General features: G+C 47.4%; 1 non-coding gene across 1 annotated transcript; it reads right to left on the minus strand.

The window, feature by feature from the left end:
* Positions 1 to 2,675: 2,675 nt before the first annotated feature.
* LOC128569414 (small nucleolar RNA SNORD43) lies at positions 2,676 to 2,739 on the minus strand. Its single transcript, XR_008375366.1, has one exon. It is a non-coding gene; the product is annotated as a small nucleolar RNA SNORD43 (small nucleolar RNA).
* Positions 2,740 to 19,819: the final 17,080 nt, after the last annotated feature.

Raw genomic sequence — 19,819 nt, forward strand, 5'->3', positions numbered from 1 at the left:
AGAGTGGGTAAGTGACTTGTCCAAAGTCACACAACTCTTGGTAGAGCTCAGCTTTGAACCCAGATCCTTGGACTCCTCTGTTGCTCTCTCTGCATAGAAAGATGCCTGGGAGAGAGGGGCTGGACCCAGGCAGAAGCTGGGTGAGGCCAGTGATTCAGGAGCAACCTTCTACATCAGAGCTGCAAAGTGGTGGGCCCACAGCTATACTTTGTAAGTGCTTTTAAAGTTTCGAGTTCGATGTCAATCTTTAAAAATCAGATTTCGTGTTAAATTCAGATTTCTACATTCTCTTGAAAAAATTGGAATCCTCATCCCTGTAAGGCCACCACTAGGCTGGCAGCTGGTGTGCTGGCTGGGTGTGCTGGCTCCAGGACACCACAGTCCCCACCACTCCCTCTTGCCTCCTTTGCCTGGTCAGCCTCACTGTCAAGTGAAGTAAAAGCCATGGAGATAATAGATTGGCATGTGGACTGTGGAACCAGAGTATCTGGTTTTGAATTTAACCTCCTGACTAAGCGACCTTGACCAAGTTAGTCAGCTGTTTGCTGCCTTAGTTTACAAACCTGTGAAATGGGGGCAATAATAGTACATATCTCATAGGACTGTTTTGAGGCTCAAATGAGTTAATATGTAGAAAGTGCCTCTTGTGCCAAAAGCATTATAAAAATGTCAGCTATTATTATTAGCTTTCTCTTAGTCAGTATTCACATTTATCAACTGTCACTCTCCCCTTATAGTAACTAATGCTTTTTCTTCCCAAATTACCAAACTCTGTTTCCATCTGATTAGACAGAAAGAAGAGATTGCAGAGAGGGGTAGGCATGAACTCACCCAAGATGCTGGAACAAGCAAGGTAAGCAGGAAAAAGACCCCTCTGAGAATATGGGTGCCTCCTCCCAGGGCTGCCACTCCTGGCTGGAAACCTGCTCTGACCCCGGGAACCACTGAGCAGGCTGTCACTCAGTGTCCCCAACACCCTGGCCTGTCAGGCTCAGCCCAGCTCCTTCTGCTCAGCACCAGACACCTTCAGACTTGGAGCCGGGAGGCAACTAAAACAAAGGCGTTTATCTTGCCCAGGCTATCCTGCTGCTCAGCTGGGCTGCCCTGCTCTGCTCTGGACAGCATAAAAAGTCAGGCTTGGATGACAGAGGCAGAATTTAGAGGCTTTTTGGATGGCAGCTGGGATCCAAGCTGTCAACCAGAGGCGGGTCAACACACCCAGGTTCGCTTTGGCTCTGCACAGAGAGGGCAGGGCTGTGATGCTGTGCAGAGCTCCCCTCCAGCCGGGCTTTTTTCTATTTATAATTTCCCTTGATAATAGGGCCCATTCATTCCCTCTGCAGGCCCCTAATTGCTCTGGAGCAGAGGGATGACAGCCTAATTATTAACTTCACAAAAATTGAAGTTGGGCTGTGTCAACAAAGTCCATTCGCTGTCACCCAGATGCAACTCTTTCCCCTTCATAGTGGCAAAGGGCAGTTAGAAAAAAAAAAAAAAAGAAAAACGTTGGCCTGGTTCCAGCTGAAGTAGACTTTTATTTCCTGGCCTCAAATTATTTTTGGGAGATTCTGCTTAGAGGAAAGAGAATGCATCGTCCTTCTTTGCTGTAAGCTGTGTGCAGCTGGTCACCACCCCTTTGACAGGAGATGACATTTTGGACCCTAGAAATGAGAGGTGTGAGAGTGTTCAAAGGGATTTTAGGGACTGTATGGCTAAAAACTGGGTCTAATGCAGGCTATAGATAGGTTTGATTTGACTGGCAGAGTGTTTAACACACTTTTAAAAAAATTGAAGTAAAACTCACATTACATAAAATTAACCACTTTAAAGCGTACGATTCGGTGGTATTTAGCACATACACAATGTGATATGACCATCACCATCGTCACCACCACCCAGTTCTAAAACATTTTTTATCACCCCAGAAGAAAACTCTGGACCCATTAAGGATTTCCTCCCATTTGCCCTCCCCCCAGACCTTGGCAGCCATCAATCTGCCTTTTTCCAATTCTGGATACTTCATCTAAATGGAATCAGACGATCTGTGGCCTATTGTGCCGGCCGTCTCTCACTTTGCATAATATTTTTGAGGTTCATCGTGTTGTAGCATGTATCAGAACTTTGTCCTTAAGGCTAAAAAATGAGTACTTACGAAAATTTAACTTCAGACATTTTTAAGCCTCACCTATCGTTCCTAGAAGGGCTGAAAAATGTAAAAAGGTTTTGAATTCATTTCTTTTATTGAATTTGTTTTTGTTTTTCATACCAATATTAACACCCCAAACAAAACAGCCCCTAGTTTAGTTCTCAGCTGCTTGGGCTCTGAGCATTCTAAAGCCAGATAATATGATTATAGGCCAAGTTCACCTTTTCCAGGTTTCCCCAAATCCAGAAGAAGATACTAAAATTCAACAAAATGTGAGTTGAAGGTTTACGCCAATTTGTCCCAATTTTTAGGAAAATTAGCTACTGTTTTTCTCTCACAGCAGACAAAAACACACTTAAGAAGTAGCGTTAAAATAACATAATAATTAGTGTTATAGGCAAATCATCTAGCATCTGACCACCAGCATCTACGGGGCAACTGGTCGGGCAGGAGGTAACGGGTACAGACTCCTCCAGCTCTAAGACAGGAGCTGGTCTGATACACCCAGGCCACTGGCACTCCACAGAACCAGATCAGAACATGACAATCAGCACAGCACCTCTGTCCACTCATCCAGGAGTTCATCACCTCATTGAATGAATTTGAATTCATTTCTAACAGTTTTATTGACATATAATTCAACCGTACAATTCACCTACTGAAGGGACTGATTCAATGATATGCATAATTCAGAGTTGTGCAACCAATTACCACACTTAAAATAGTTTTTAACCCTGAAAATCAGGAGATTTTACAGAGTGCTTTGAAAAACCGGAAGACCTGGTAATTCGGGCCCACATCACAACTCTCATCAATGGGACTAACATTTCTGGTTCTCTTAGGGCAACACCGCTGCCTGCTGTGCTGAACTGGCTACTTCACTCTTTTGCTAACTGCCTGGCCCTGGAGAAACATGAGCCTGGATTCTTGACTAATACTTGACTGAACAGATGAAGAAACTGAGACCAAGCCAGGCCATGCCGATTGCTCAAGGACACATAGTGACACAGCTGCACGTAGAGTCCAGGTCTGCAGATTCCCATTACCACATGACTCTTTCCACAGGTGTTTAAGCTAATATCTTAAGGAAGGTGTGACCCTATGTTATTCATTATATTTGATCAATGTGCATTTTGAGGGCATCTCCAGTTTCCTTTGGGGAAACACCCCAAATAATTGTGTGGTTTGGGTAGGGCAGGCCCTGCCCCTCCTTCCAAGGGAGTGCATGTGACTTCCCAGGCCTAGCACTCGGGTTACATTGCCTTAGTGTTTGGGATTAGGGCTGAGAATTTAGTTGGAATTATTGGGAGAGAGAAGCTCTGTTCTGGCTAAGTGCCCTGAGCAGGTGAGATACGAGCTGTGGCCTGCTAGAGGGCCGTCTTCCCATTGTGTAGGGAGAGCTTGTCTGACATTAGAACTAGTACAGTGGGAAGAAGAACTGAGAGATGGAGAAAGAAGATTTCTTTTTATTCTTTAAATTTCAGAATATTACAGGGGTGCACACATTTTGGTTACCTAATTTGCTTTTGTACATTGTAAGTCAAAGTTGTAAGTATGCCCTTCACCCAGAGAGTGTGCGTTGTGCCAGCCCCTCCTCCTCACTGCCACTGACTTGATTTTCGTTGAGATTTACTTCCCTATGTGCACATAAGGGTTGATCCACCAGTCCCCATATAGTACCGTGATGTTTATTTTCCCATTCTTGCGATACTTCACTTAGAAGAATGGTTTCTATCTTCCAAGTACTAACCAGGCCCCACCCTTCTCAGATTGGACAAGAAAGGCCATGTTCAGGGTGGTATGGCTGTAGACAGAGAAAGCAGATTTCTTTCTTTTTTTTATTGTTTGGGATTCATTGAGGGTACGAAGAATTAGGTTACAATGATTGCATTTGTTAGGTAAAGTCCTTCTTATAATTGTGTCCTGCCCCCAAGAGGTGTGCCCTACACTGTGACCCCCGCCATGCCTCTCCCTCCTCCCCTCTTCCTTCTCCCTCATTCCCCCACCCCCCACCTTGTATTAGCTCATCTACTGCCTTCTTATTAGAATTGAGTACACTGGATTCTTGCTTCTCTATTCTTGTGATGCTTTACTAAGAAGAATGTGTTCCACCTCCATCCAGGTTAAAAGACAGCAGATTTCTAATGACACCATATTAGCACCTGTTACAGCTGTGCCTGAAACCCTAATATTTTTATTTTTTATTTACTTATTTTTAATTAGAACACAGTCTCACTTTATCGCCCTCAGTAGAGTAGCATGGCATCACAGCTCACAGCAACCTCCAACTCCTGGGCTTAGGCGAGTTTCTTGCCTCAGCCTCCTGAGTAGCTGGGACTACAGGTGCCCACCACAACGTCCAGCTATTTTTTTGTTGCAGTTTGGCTGGGGCCGGGTTTGAACCCACCACCTTGGTATATGGGGTTGGCACCCGACCTACTGAGCCACAGGCGCTGCCCATATTTTTAGTTTTCACTTTAATAATTCAGTATATTCTATCCCCTTCTTTTTACTTAGACTGGATTGAGTTGGGTTTCTGTCACTTGCATTAGACTACTGAACCCTAAGTATACACAACACTATTCACTCAAAGAATATTTATTAAGTACTCCTACCAATGCTTTCATACACACGATCTCATTTAATCCTAACAGTAAAACTATGAGGTTGGCAGCTATAATTATTTTTAGTTTATGAAGAACAGGGTGAGGATTGGTTAGGGAGCTGACTTACCCAGGGATACCCAGATTGTGAGTGGATGACCTGCGCTTTCAACCTGAAGTTCAAGGGGAGTTCAGACGCCACAGCTCCCCAGGGCATCATGGGAAACACTTCTAATTTTCTAAAGCGCATAAACATGTTTCTTCTCTATCAACAGAATATTCCAGGATAATTTGAATTAAAGTTGGAATATATAGAAAGCTATATTAAAAACCCCACCGTTCACAAATAACAAGTTTATTTTCACACACTTCTAGATGTTTTTTAGTGCAGTTTTATAAGGTGTGGACGTTTATGTTCTAAGGATAAGAGATCATCCCTTATGCTCGATTCCCTATTCTGCACCTGTCATTTAGAATGACGTCAGAAAGACGACTGCTCTCAACGTGTTTTCCCGAGTTAGAGGGAAGAGTCAACATAGTGAGGCTCTGGGGTAAGCCTAGGCTTTGGGCTCTCCACTGCTGCTGGGGTGGTCCCTGCCCGACCTGGGTCCTGGCAGACAAGCCAGACCCGGAGGGCCTGGTTAGTACCCCCAGGTGATGAAGGGAAGCCTTTCGTGTCCGTTTTCTATGCCGGCAGGGCGGGGTGTGGTGGAGTTAGCGGCAATGTTGAGTTCCGTGGAGAGGTGGAGTGGATTGTGCAGGAAGCGCTGGTTTTGCGCTGTGACATTGTCTTCAGGCCTGTTCGGCGATCAGGCTTCTCCCTTTGCCCATTTGATCAAACCACGCTATGCGCTCCACGGCCGCCAGGTGGCGCTATGGAATAGGAAACGAATATGCAGCTCAGAGCGTGAAAGGGGAAATCAAGGTTGAGCAGAGCAGGAGCTGAAAATGCACAGCCACTGAGGGTGTGTGCACCACCCATGGCAAGGAGGGAGGGTGGCAGCCCGGGCAGAAGTGGAAACACACTGGAAAAGAAAGATACCACGGTAATGAGTCAATTAATAACTTGCCATTGAAAACCTAATGTGAAAGGTGGTGTGATGGAGGCAGAATTCCTGTGGGTTCCAGGGTCACACAAACCTGGTTTGGATTTAGGTTCAGGCACTTATTAGTGGTGTGATTATTGCAAGTCTCCTTGTTGTTGAGTCTCAATTCTTTTGTCTGTAGAATGGACCATTCCCCTGGGCTGCAGGGCAGATGAGGAAAGGAGAACGGGGGTCCTTGTGTGTGGGGCCCTTGTCTGAATGGGTCACACAGCTGTCAGGCAGGTAGATAAGCTCAAGATTCCACATAGTGTTGCAGTTTCCCATGTGCTCGTTCGGAGCTTCTTTGTACAATGCTGCTCCCAGTGCCTTGCACATAGGAAGTGCCCAATACTCTATTGCAGCGGTTCTCAACCTGTGGGTTGCGACCCCTTTGTAACAATGAAAATACAGTGCAGAATTAGGAAGGTCGAGAGCCACTGCATTGGATCCATAGATCAGTTGAGCGAATGTGCGCTACAGAACGTGGTCAAGGATTTCAAGTTGTGAGCTAGACAATAAATTCTACAGGACATGAGATAAAAAGGGTGACTTGCCCATGGTTAGAGTGCTAAGTCACATATGGCTCCAAAACCCGCATGCCGGCCTATTGCATTCCCGCCCCACAGTGAGCTGCACGCCCCCTCTGATGAGGGGTTCAGACACAGGAAAGGCCAGGGACAGGTCAAAGTTTTGCTGCCATGGTGGACCCTTTGGGGGTGAAGAGCTAGAGGTCTTTCGAGTGTTGCTCCTGGGCCCCCAAGCCAGGTGTTCTTGCTGTGAGGGGCCCAGGGTGGTGGATGGAGCCGGGGCAGCTCCTGAAGCTTCCCAAGGCTCACGGCCCTCAAAGCTCTCCCTGCTGTGTCCTTTCCAAGTCTGGCCTGAAATGAATGACCTGGTGAAGGCTCTGTCCAGGCTGCAAACTTGTTCAGAACAGCAGTGCCCCTGGTCACCTCTGTGCTGCCTGCCCCCATCCCATAGTCAGTGCTGGCGAATGTGCAGCGAGGACACGACCAAATGGATAGTGTCCCCGGGTGGTGTGTGTGAAGGCGAGACATGTGGGTCCTCTCCAGCGCTGTCTGCACTCTGATCGGCCTCTGGTTTGCTCCCCAGGAGGCCCTCTGGCCAAGACATGGGAAGGGGACTGTTTCCATTGCAGTGACTGCCATAAACTTCCCATCCTGGGCTTCCCTCAGGCCAGCTGGGGTTGGGGGGATACACAGGCCAGCTCTTGCCTGTCTCTGCGTTCTTCTATATTGGGTTCAGTGGTGAACCAATCCCCTCCTTGGGCTGTGTGGGCATCACCTCCCTGCTTCCCCCTGACTGGAGAATGACCTTTGGACTCAAGGAGCACATCACCTGAGGTGACTCCCCACCTCCCTGGGGGTGGCCTGTGGCTGCTGACTTCCAATGACCTTGGGACAACCCAAAAGGACCATTACCTAGCATAGCACTATGAGCCGGCTTCTGTCTCTCCCGTCTCCCGCCTGGTGGTCCACACAGGCGTCTCTCTGGAGAGCTGTCCCCAGCGATCATTGCAGTTTTCTTTCTCAGGAACTGTTTCCAGGGAAGTTAATCTCAGACTGCTTCCTTCTCAGGCAGGCCTCTGCTGCCAGCTCTAGCTGCCTGGCCTGGGGTGCAGGCCCGTTTCCAACTGAGCCCCCCATCTGATTCACTTGTAATGGGGGGGGTTGCCCCCAAACCACGATGCAGTTACCAGAAGTGGCAGGAACAGGAGCCCACTGGAGAGTTTCCTGACTTCTATACAGCCTCCTCCTTCCAGAAATCCAGGACCCTTCCATCTTGTGTATGGCAAAATCCCCTTTTAGGAAAGGATCTGGAAGGAGTCATTTATACTTTAGCAAGAGTTACATTAATGTGTCTAATACATTTTTCAGTGTATTCCTAGAGGGAAGAGCAGGAAAGAGGGTGGATGTGGCATGAAGACAGCTTTGATACAAGGTTAGAATGTTCCTCCTGAGAGTCAGAGCTGTCTGAAGAGGGGATAGGCTGCCCAGATAGGTGATGATCTCCTTGTCACTGGGGGTGTTGTGGAGGGGATTGAAGTATTAGTAGGAATGAGGGAGTTGAGGCTTAGTCCTTCTGAGGAGCCCAGGGGACAGCAAAGAACACACCTTAGAATGGCCCCATGCAGTGGGGAAGCCCAGGTTGTCTGTCTCTGGCTAAGCACTGCTCCCTGGGCCATCAGCTCCCTGATCCCTTCAGGTGGAGAGGTGCAGGTGCCAGTCCTGGTACGAAGGGCCCTGGGGGAAGGGCGGGCACAATCGGCTACACACAAGTTTTGGGTACATGGAGAGGTGGAGAGCTGGCTTGTGAGGGTGCTAACAATAATACTATCAAAAGCTAACAGGTAAATTGCCTTTTAGAATTTACAAAGTACTTTCACATACGTTGTTTTTGTTCCGTTTGGAAACCCTGTGAGAGGTACTTGTTTCGATTTTCCAAACAGGGAAATGAGACTTGCTCAAGGTCCCTCAATCCAGGAATGACAGCAATCCAGAGCCACCCTCTCTCACCCATGGGGAAGCCCATGGGGAGGCCTCCCCTCTCTTACTGGACTTAGGAAGGCCGGGAGAGGCATTCTCAGTGAGAAGAATCTCTTGAAAAAGACAAAGGGAAGGACCAGAGAGAGTTTTCAGGCTGTCCCCTTGGAATTGATGGCCTGCTTTTTCTTCCTGTGGCGGCTGCATACTAGATTCCCACCTGGCATCTGGGCCATCATGGCTGGTGTGGTCATGTGGCCCTTTCCAGGAACAGTGGGTGGGGTTGTCCCGACGTTCTGTTGAATTCAAAGAGTTTCGCCAATCAGAGCTCAGGGATGGCCCTGACTCGGCACCCGAGCTCTGCTGAGGCTGTGTTTCCTCATCCTTGGTGAGCTGTTGGAGTCAACGAGTCATTTCTCTGCCCCTTCCCTTGGCTGTGCTCCCCCTTTCCTGGTCTCACCCTCCTGACTTGGAAGTCCCAAGTCGGCTCCTGCCTCATGCTTCCAAACTACAGCTGCATTCTCGGAGGCTTTGCGTTTGGCCATCAGGGCGTGTTGGCTCAGATGGACAGACACTCCTGCTCTGGCCCCAGTTCCTTGAAACCCCACCCAGCCACAGATCCTTGGCTGTGCCTGGCATGCCCCATCACTGTCTCCCAGCCGTCTGCTGCAAGGTGGAGCGTGCAGGAATGCAGGGCGGCATGGGCAAAACCAGACCCGCAGCCCCCCGCCCCCATCTCTTTAGATTTGGTGCTTCCTGGGATACTGGGGATGCTGAATGGTGAGCTGCTGGCAGTCTTAAAGCAGAAACAGGACAAAGGGAAGCTAAAGTGAGAAACAAACGGAATAGAGAAAAGAGGCTATTAAGTAGACTCTACTCGTTGAGTGCTGTATGCTAGGTACTTTACATAAATTCTTTTTTTTTTTTTTTTTTTTGGCCGGGGCTGGGCTTGAACCCGCCACCTCCGGCATATGGGACCGGCGCCCTACCCGTTGAGCCACAGGCGCCGCCCTTAACCTCTGTTACCCCATATGTAAATGGCGTAACAACACCCACTCCAGACGGCTGCTATAGAGATGAAGCAAAAGAATTTACATAAATTCTTTTGCTTCATCTCTATAGCAGCCGTCTGGAGTGGGTGTTGTTACCCCATTTACATATGGGGTAACAGAGGTTCAGAGAGGGCTACTGACTTGCCCAGGGCCCCACAGCTGGTCATGGCAGAGCTGGGCAATACCTGGGCTCCCTCTTTATCCTGATGATTCCCTTCTGTTTCCAGCCCAGGCCTCTGGAAGTTTCAGGCCCTTGCATCAGATGCCCCACATGGCCCAGGTTTGCCCAATCAGTATATTCCTTTTCTTTGACCACGGTGATGGTGCTACAAATGAAGCCAACGAGAACCCTTGGGAGGAGAAGCCCTTTTCTCTCTGTGATTGGCAGTAGGAATGAGGCTGTAAGTCTGTAGCCTCTGGGGAACAGCACGAGGCATTCTACAATGAGGCCAGCACAGAGGGAAGCAGAGCTGGTACGTGGTGAAGGGGCAGCTGAGTCCTCATGGTGCTGTCTGAGCCTGGATCCAACTATGCCTGAAGCTGGAACCTCTGACCTTTCTAGTCGAGTGAGCCAATAAATTCTCCTTGTTGGCTTATGCCAGTTTGAACTGGGTGGCTGCTGCTGGCACCCCAAGTCATCTAATACAATCACCAGGACTTGCTCTATTCCCATTTAAGTGATTTGGGGAGACTTGTCTTTTTGAAGTACCTTCTATATACAGGCCTTATAGTTAATCATGCTTCCTGTCTCTCATATCATGTTTAGTTGTATTCACCCAGCCTCATGCATAGAAGGTATTTTGACTAGTTTTAAAATTTTTCTACTGTGTTTTTTTTTTTTTTTTCAATACAGGATCTCACTCTGTCACCCAGGCTAGAGTACAATGGTGTGATCATAGCTCAATGCAACCTCCAACTCGTAGGTTGAAGTGACCCTCCCACCTCAGCCTCCTGAATATCTGGGAGTAGGCACATGTCACCACACCTGGCTAGTTTTTAAGAATTTTTGTAAAATGAAGCAGGAGTTTGTTAATCTGCTAGATTGCAGGAGTCATGGTAGTGGTTTAATGTCTTCGTATTATTTTTTCTTATACTTATTTGAGCAATGGTAATAAAGAAGTGGTTCATTATTTTTAAACTAATTGTCTTTAAATAAGGTGGAGTTGGAAAAAGCCACCCTTTTCTCACTTTTCTTTTTACTTTTCTCATTTTTATTTTTATTTTTTGAGACACAGTCTCACTCTGTTGTCCTGGGTTGAGTGCTGTGGCGTCACAGCTCACAGCAACCTCAAACTCCTAGGCTCAGCCTTCCCAATAGCTGGGACTTACAGGTGCCCATCACCATGCCTGGATAGTTTTTCTATTTTTAGGAGAGATGGAATCTCACTCCTGTTCATGCTGGTCTCAAACTCTTGAGTTCAAACAATCCACCTGCCTCAGCCTCCCAGAGTGCTAGGATTACAGGTATGAGCCACTGTGCCTGGCCATTCCTCTCATTTTTAAACAGCCCATATTTAATAAGAGGAAAAAGTAATTTATGATTATTTAAAATAACATTTTAAATCAGAGTATCAGTTTAAAAACAATTTTTCTTTTTTTGAGACAGGCTAGAGTGCTATGGCATCAGCCTTCCTACAGCATCCTCACACTCCTGGGTTCAAGCAATCTTTCTGCCTCAGCCTCCCAAGTAGCAGGGTTTGCATGGTGCCTGCCATAATACCCAGCTAATTTTTCTACTTTTAGTAGAAATGGGTCTCACTCTTGCTTAGGCTGGTCTCGATCTCCTGAGCTCTAGAGCTCAATGGATTCTCCCGCCTTAGCCTCCCAGAGTGCTAGGATTACAGTTGTGAGCCACTGCACTCAGCCCCCAAACAATCTTTTTGCTATGTTGCCCAAGCTGGTGTTGAACTCTTGGCCTCCTCTGCCTCCCAAACACTGGGATTACAGGTGCGAGCCACTGGGCCTGATGTTTTGCCTCCACGTAATGCTTGGAGTGGCTGGTTGTGAGTCTTCAGAGCCCATCCCCCTTCTTTGGTGCTCCCAGGTATGATGTAGGAGGCTGGGCCCTGGTGCCTGTCCTGTCCCTGCCCCTTGGCCAACTTCTGGTCACCTCTGAGATGCTTAGCATCTGAGCCTGCAGCCTACAGTCAATGGCTCAGCCCACAGCTTTCTGTCTATGAGGCCAATTTAGACAACTAAAGCTGCAGACTTAGCTAGACTTCAGTTCTGTTTCCTAGGATAGGTTTGAGACAGTCTAGAAAGTTCTCTATAAAAGGACCAGCTTGATTTTGGAATGTTACTGGACCTAGCAGAACTGGGATTGAGAAGGTTGCACTCCATCAAAGACTTGATCATTTCCCTAAACTTGCCTGCTCTCATCCCCATTGTGCCAACAGGAATTCCGAGGCAGAAAACCCCAAAAATGACCTGCCCCAAATCATAGCCAAGAGTCTGACCTTTTGGCTCTGAATCCTCGGCTGAGCACTGCAGCATGTAATTCCTCCTGCTGCTTTATTTGGTCTCTTTCCTTCCGAGTGAGGGGGAAACACAGCTGTCGGGGCTTTGGGGGAGGATGTCATGCTTGTCAGGACCCCCGCCCCCAGGCAATAGCTCAATGGGATGAACTCCTGACCCTCGGGCCTGCTGCAGGAAGTGTGACGCAGGGACTTCGGCTGGATTTGGAGGTCTGTGGGAGAGGCAGACAGGCTGGATTGAAGTCCCAAGCCCAGGAGGTTAAAAATATGTAGGGGAATGGTGACTTGAGCTGTGATGGCCTTGCTCCACTCCTGTTCCCAGAGGAATGGGCTCTGCTGGAATGACGTGTGAGCATCTGTGCGCCGGCTGTTGGGACGGTCTGGGTGGGATTTGGTGGCCCTCAGAGGCAGCAGGTGTGGACACTTGGCCTCCAGGTTACCCTTGGACACCTGCAGGCCCCCCTATAGCTTCCCTGCAGGGCCAGGAGATTGTCACAGCTGGGAGTCTTGGCTAGAGCAGGTGGTGGGAGGGGGCCATCGGCATCCTTCCTCCTCTGGGAGCCCCAAGGTCTCTTGATGAATCCTGTTGAGAGGCAGGAGCTTGGTACCTTTGTACGTGTGCTGTGGAGGGAGAAGGATTGTTAGACAACATAGCAGGCCCCAGATCCAGAAACTATTGGTATGAAGAGCGTCCACCCTCGCTCCAGCCTGTGCCAAGTGCTGTGCGGTCCTGCTGATTGTTCCTGCCCAGTGCCCAACCCCCCTTTTCTTTTGGGCAACTGAATCTTACTTGTCCTTTGGGGAAATCTCTGTTCTTGTGGTTAGAATGAGGCTGGCCTCCACTTTCTGGCTCCAGGGCTAGCCTGTGACTCAGGCTGGTCAATCAGAGCACCGTAGCCCACTGACTGCAGGGATGAGCTCGTATCCTAAGCTATACCAGTGAGACATTTATTAGTCAGGACAGGCTAGGTTAAGTTGTAGTAACAAATCAACCTCCTAGTATCTCTTTACAACAAAAATGGTTTTTGTTAACACGTCCCCTTAAATACTGGAAAAGGGAAGTTCTTTCTTCCCTCCAGGCTTGCAAAGCTATGGGATCCAAGTCTGGGGAGCTACTCTGCAGGGAGTCTGCCAGGGAATGAAGCTGTCACAGAAGAAAGCAGAGTGGTGTGAGGTGGATTCCTGATGCTATATCATTTGAGCACCTGGATCCAGCCATGCCTGCTTCCCATTACCTGAGCCAATATAGTGTTCCCTATTTTTTTTATTTATTCTTCCTTGCTTCTATTTTCCTCCTTTCCTCCCTCTTTCTTTCCTTTCTTCCTTTTTTTCTCTGACTGGGCTCTGGGCTCTGGGCTCTGGCTGGTCTTCATGCGTTCATTGCATCCAGACAGGCAGGGCTAGGACAGGTTCTGGGCACAGTATGCTACTTCTGCCCTCTGCCAAATTGCCTCCTTTGCCCTAAGAACCTCAGTGTCTATCCGACATCTCCACCCATGTCCTGAGACGTGGGATACAGGGAAAGGAAACAACTAACCTAAGGTCACTTAGAGGGTCTGCAGCTTTATTCTGAAATGTGGTCCTCAGATGGGACTTGGGGGACAAATATTGTTGGAGTAGCACCGAATAACTTTCCCTTCCGGTTTTGAAGGAATCGGAAAGGAAAAGCTTGGAATTCTATATGCCCAGGCTCGTGGCCTTGTCTTGACAAAAGCCCTTTGAGGACCGAAATAACTCTGCAGCTCCCAGCGAGTACCAGCAGCACTTTCTCTTTGTCTGGAAACTGCTGTGCTGGTGTTTGCAGAAGGGGTTCCTCCCTGCTAACTGTGTGCTCTTTCAGCCCTGCAGAAGGCAGACTTCCTAGGAAACAGGGCTCTTGTCCCACTGGGCCTCCCTGTGGTTTATCTTGTCTTCAAATGAGTCATTGCTTCTCTTGACTTATTGATAGGCCTGATTTGGCCCTGCAGAGAATCCAAAAGCTGCAGGTGGCCACCCAGACCCTTTGGAGGAGAGAAGGCTGGACTGCTCTCTGGATTCCTGAGTCAAGGGCAAGCTCCTCCAGTTACGGTCTGGGGGAAGTAACTTGGCCTCTGAGAGCCTGTTTCCTGATCTCTAAGGCAGGAATAACCATTTCTACCTGACTGGGTGCATTGTGAGGCTTCATTTTTTTCACACACTGGTCTAAACGTTGAAGGCTAGGAAAGATTTGGGCATGTGGGACTGTCTGTAAGGCTGTTGTTGGAGTGATTTGGCCCTGTGGTGAGGTGTGTACCTTAATACCTTTATTCCATGGCTTCTCGGTCTTCCTGCTGGGGCTCCCTCTCCTGGTTCTTGGGCTTGGGGGAAGGCCCATACCTTAAATTATCTATAGATAGCTTCAAACACAAATTATCTATAGATAGCTTTAAATACAAATTGTAGTGGCAGAGATGCCCCTCTTCTACAATTGACTCATGCTGTCCAGAATAGAGATATTATCTTCCAGCTTCCCTTGTGCCTGGGAATGACCATGGGACTTGGTTCTGGTGGGTGAGATTTAGGCAGTAGCGTTATATAATAGCTTTGGGGGAAACATCCTAAAAAGATAGCTAGTATGTACCCTTTTTCATCCTTGTCCCTACTTTCATCTTCCATTCTCCTGGCTGGAATGTGGTTTTGATGGCTGGAGCTGAGGCAGCCTCATTGATCCATAAGGCGCTCTTGGAAATAGAGGCCATGCCTGGTGTAGCAGCGAGAAGAAGGAGCCTGAGACTTCATGGAGCGGCTCAGAGTTGCCTACCTATAGACCAGTGGTTCTCAACCTTTCTAATGCTGCGATGTATTTTCATTGTTACAAAGGGGTCATGACCCACAGTTGAGAACTGCTGCTTTAGACTTTTACTTGAGACAGAAACACATTTCTGTTTTAATTAAGTGATGTTGTTTAGAGTTTCAGTTTCTTTTTGCTAAAACTAGTTCAAGCAGATCCAAATTACAAGTAGACTTCCCTTGCCCTGCACTGCCTCATCACTAAATCTACCACTCTCAGAGATAATTAGTTGTTGTTCCGTTAGTTGTTTCTTCTAGTATTTAGAAGTCCAGATGTCCAAACAACATATGTAGCTCTGCTGCTATGTTTTTTGTCTATTTTATTTTTGACCTGTTAATTTCTTCCTACAAAACATTAGGGTTTAGCTCTCTTTGCTCATCCCAGCCCTCTGCTACACACAAATATTGTCCTTCTGCTCATCCCACCAATACTGATGTCTGGTTAAATCCATATATAGTACATTTGTCCTTTATTACAACTGTGTAAGTATTGTTCATATCTAAGCCAAATCCCTACTGCAGGGAGTATTTTAAGATGACATTTGCTTTTTGAATGTAATTCCTTATTTTTTTATGGAATTAATAATGCATCATGGGGGGTTTGTCTGGTTTTCTTTTCTTTCATTAATTTATGGAAGAACAAATTACATACAGTGAAATGTACAAAACTTAAGCGCACAGCTTCATGACTTTTACCCATGATAAACCTGTGACTCCACTGCCGAGGCCAAGATATAGAATATTTCTGTTATCCCAGAAGGTTCCCTAGTATCAGTGTTCGGTTAATGCCTTTCTGTCCTTGACCCCCCCAGAGATAACCACTATTTATACTTCTGTTCCAGTAGATTAGTTTTCCTGTGTTTGAACCTTATATGAATAGGCTCTGGCTACATGGATTCTTTTCTGTCTGATGTTTTACACTAAGGATGTTTTGCGATTCACCCATGTATCACTTCTTGGCCTTTTGGCTAAGATCAAGTGTGAGATTCACCCATGTTGTTGTGCGAATCAGTTGCTCAATCCTCTTCATTGCTGAGAACGTGATCCTCTTCATTCCTTGGATGGAAATACCACACCCTGTTTATCCATTTCCTATTTGATGGACATTTCAGCTGGTTCCCATTTAGGGCTATTATGTATACAGCTACTCTGAATATTCTTGTATGAGTATCTTTGTAAATTCTTTGTACCCATTTCTCTGGATCCAGTTCTAGGAGTGGGATTGCTGGGCCATCAAATGGGAGTATGTTTACTTTATAAGAAGCTGCCAAAGAGTCTTCCAAAGTGGCTGTACCCTTTATGCCCCCCCAGGCAGCTCTGCTGCTCTAGTCACTTCACTGACTCATTCGCACTTGGGATTCTCTGCCTTTCTCAAGTTTATCTCTTCTGCTGGGGAGGTAGTGATTATCACAGGTCTTACTTTGCTTTTCGTGGTAGCTAAAGATATCAAGGACCTCTTCATGTGCTTACTGGCTGTTTGGATATCTTCTTTTGTGAATTGCCCACTCAAGTCTTTTGCTTTAGCTTTCTATAACTAATTTATTTGTAACTGACTTATCCCCAAACCGTCTGACAAAACCATGAGATGATCACATGCAGGGCCCTCTGTCCCGGTTCTGATGGGGTTGGCTGCTGTCCCAAATGCTGCATGCCTGCCTCTCTCGGTCGCTCCTGGTCTAGATCTGCTTCCTAGATCTGATTTTATCTTTGTCAGTTTGCTCCCTGAGATATAGAATATTGGGGAATAGTGGGGCATGGCTCCAGGAGCTTCCGGAAAGGATATTTGAGAAGGAAATTTTTTGAGACTCTGCATGTTTGAAATCTATCTCGATGACATCCACTTAACTAGTGATCTGCTTGGGTTTAGAATTTCTTTCCCTCAGAAAGCCTGAGCATTGCTCCTTTGTCTTCTTGGCTACTTATTCTTGATTCTTTTTTTTTTTTGAGACTAGAGTTTTACTATGTCGCCCTCGGTATAGTGTTGTGGCATCACAGCTCACAGCAACCTCTAACTGTTGGGCTTAAGCAATTCTCTTGCCTCAGCCTCCCAAGTAGCTGGGACTACAGGCACCTGCCACAACCCCCGTAGTACTTTTTTTTTTTTGGTTGTAGTTGTCATTGTTGTTTGGCAGGCCCAGACTGGGTTTGAACCTGCCAGCTCTGTATATATGGCTGGCGCCCTACCCACTGAGCTACAGGCGCCGAGCCTCAATCCTTTTTATATGACTTTGTTTACCCCTCTCTGAAAGCTTTTGGGATTTTCCTTTTTATCTGCAAGAGTTTCAAAATTTCACAAGAATGTGTCTTGTTGGGGGAATTTTTCATTGACTGTCTTGGGTCCTTTTTAGGTCCTTTTAATCTGGAACCTCTTATTTTTCATTTCTGTACTATTTCTTAGATAATTTTATCCCTACTATTTTCTCTGTTCCCCCATTCTGGAACTCTTGCTATTTGGATGTTAAGTCTCCTAGCTCAATGCTCTGTCTCAGTTTTTTCCTTCCTTAGTCCATCTCTTTCTGATAGATTTCTCTCAAATCTATCATCCATTCATTTTTTCTCTTGTTTTATTTTATTTTTATTATTAATTAATTATTAATTAATTTTTGAGACAGAGTCTTACCATGTCACCCTGGGCAGAGTGCCGTGGCGTCACAGTTCACAGCAAACTCCAACTCTTGGGCTTAAGCGATTCTCTTGCCTCAGCTTCTGAAATAGCTGGGACTATAGGCTATATTTTTGTTTTGATTGTCATTGTTGTTTGGCAGGCCAGGGCTGGGTTTGAACCTGCCAGCTCTTGTTTGGTTTTCTAAATGTTCTTATATATATTATCCTAAGAAATGGAATGACCACTACTGGCTTGGATGCATTCATGGGCGTAGGCAGAAGGCCTACAGGAGCCAGGCTGGACAAGTATGAGAGTGAGGTGGGTAGGGAGTAAGACAATAGGGAGTGGTGGGGACTGTGGCAAACTGAAATGTGGGCTCAGTGTTGGTTGGTGTTTTTATTCTTGAAGAGAAGCTAGAGAACTGATTTTTGTGGCTTGTATAATACCTGCTGGCAACTAATTTGGCACTTAAAAAAATCCACATGTGAATCAAAGAAAACACACAATGGCACTATTTGGCCAATAAGCCACCATTGTATAACCTTCTCCTATGGGTCCTAGAGTTGCGAAAGACTGTGCCCTTTGTTTTCTTATTTGTTTCTCACTAGAACCCTGTGAAGCCTCTGGCCAAAGGACTGGTCATGGGTAGAACCAGTCTCTAGAACTAAGCATTGCACTCTGTTAAAACATTTTTTTCCAAAAAACGATTGGGTTTTAGGTTGCCATGGTTTTGCCCTGCACAGATTTCCCTGCTGTGAAGAATGAAGTTTGCTCACAGCTTCCAGCTGCCCTGCCTTCAGGCCCCTCTCAGAGCCATACTATTTCCAGGCTGCTCCCTGCAGTGCCCCAGCCTGCAGGGGTGCCAGGCTGGGGCTGCGCCCGCAGGGCACAGGCCTCCTGTGTTGGGCAGACTTTGCTGTGCGGCTCCTGGCTGGGCTTTTTCAGAGCAGACCTGCAGTTCCATGAGTCCGCCTTCCATGTTATTGTCCCTCCTCAAGTGTCAGGTTGCACATGGCAGAGGCTCCAGCCACCTACTCCTATGCTGCACATGATCCTTCACAGCACTCCCCCAACAAACTTCTTGCACTCTTCATTCTGTCTGTGCTTTCCAGACGCCTGGGCCTCCAGAGGACCTGAATAACACAGCTCTGGAGGCCCAGGCATAGAAACGTAAGCATGGAAGCTGCTTCCATCTCTGCCTAACAGTGTCTGCCTAGATAAGCAGTGGGTGGAAAAGGAATTTCAGGACATTCAAGGTTGGCAGGGAAGAGCCAGCTGCCCCAGGGCCTTCTGCATAGCTACAGCGATTACGAGGCCAGGGACCTCCCTACCAGCACCTGAAGCGGTCCCAGGAATGGCTTCCCTGCTTGGAGGTGCTGAGATGACCTGGCCGCTGGAGGGCCAGAAACTCTCTGCTGGTTGTCTGTTTCCAGTTAGGGTGCATTTTCCCAAGGGCTGTAGAGGGGGCGGGGCTCCCACCCTGGCCCTGCCTTAGGACACTTGGGACTCAGAATTTGATCAACTGATCCTCTCCCCCATGTCCTCCTCTGCTTTGTGTCATTGTGCTCCCATCCATGAAGCCCCCTAGAAATGTGGGATTCCATGGGGGTTCCATGCCAGGGAGGAGGTGGGATTCTGCAGGAACATACTGAATGACCCTGGAGAAGCGAGGTGCTGAGCTTTCAGGCAGTGGTTTCTCTTCTCATCTCTCTGCTCATTATCACGCTTGCTCTCCATTGAATATTTCAAAACCACACTTTTGCAATCAGGGTCATCTGACCTTGGCTGTTAGAAGGGGATGGAGCTGTGTTAACTTTTGGGGAGGGATCCTCCCTCCATCTCCCTCTTCTCACTGTCCCCAGATGTTCTGTGCATTGGGCCCGACCAGGACCCCTCTTCCGGTCTTTGACCTGCTGAGTGAATGTGAGCCCAGGGTCGCCTTTCTCCATAACTCATTTCTTGCAGAACTCAGCTGCATTTTCCAAGTTGAAAGTGCAGAGAAGCATTTGCTGCCAGGTGGCTTTTGGCATTTCTCCTGCAGAGGTGGCCTCTGGCCCTATAGGGACCTGGGCGGGGAGGCTTCCGAGAGTGGTGGGCCTGGCAAGCCCCGAAGACTGTCTTCATTTTCATGGTGTTATTCTTGGCATAACCCTAACAAGCTCTCTAGCTTTTTGAAAATTTGCCCCACTTACTCTGAGAAGGCATTTGGACCCCGTCCTGGGGCTCCATTTCGTTCCTTTGTGCCTTTCATCGTTTTGCTTTTTAAAAATACATTTCTCTTCGTTTCAGCTGAGTCATTTTCCTCCCCCTCCTCCTTCTCTTCTTGACACTCCCGGGAGCCAGAAGGAGCCCTGTCCCAAATCCTTGGCTCCTCCAGGCCAGATCTTTTCCAAATGTCAAACTCTTAGGAACCTTGGCACGGAGCAGAGTGGGCTCTGGCCCCAAATCTCCTTCCTCCCTTGTCTTGGTCAGTCTCTGCTTTCTTTTCTCATTGAAGAGGCTTATTAATTAGCTTTTTCTGTGGGGACTTCGCTTTGAGGTTTTC

This window comes from Nycticebus coucang, chromosome 17, assembly GCF_027406575.1.
Source record: "Nycticebus coucang isolate mNycCou1 chromosome 17, mNycCou1.pri, whole genome shotgun sequence".
NCBI classification, from domain to species: Eukaryota; Metazoa; Chordata; class Mammalia; order Primates; family Lorisidae; genus Nycticebus; species Nycticebus coucang.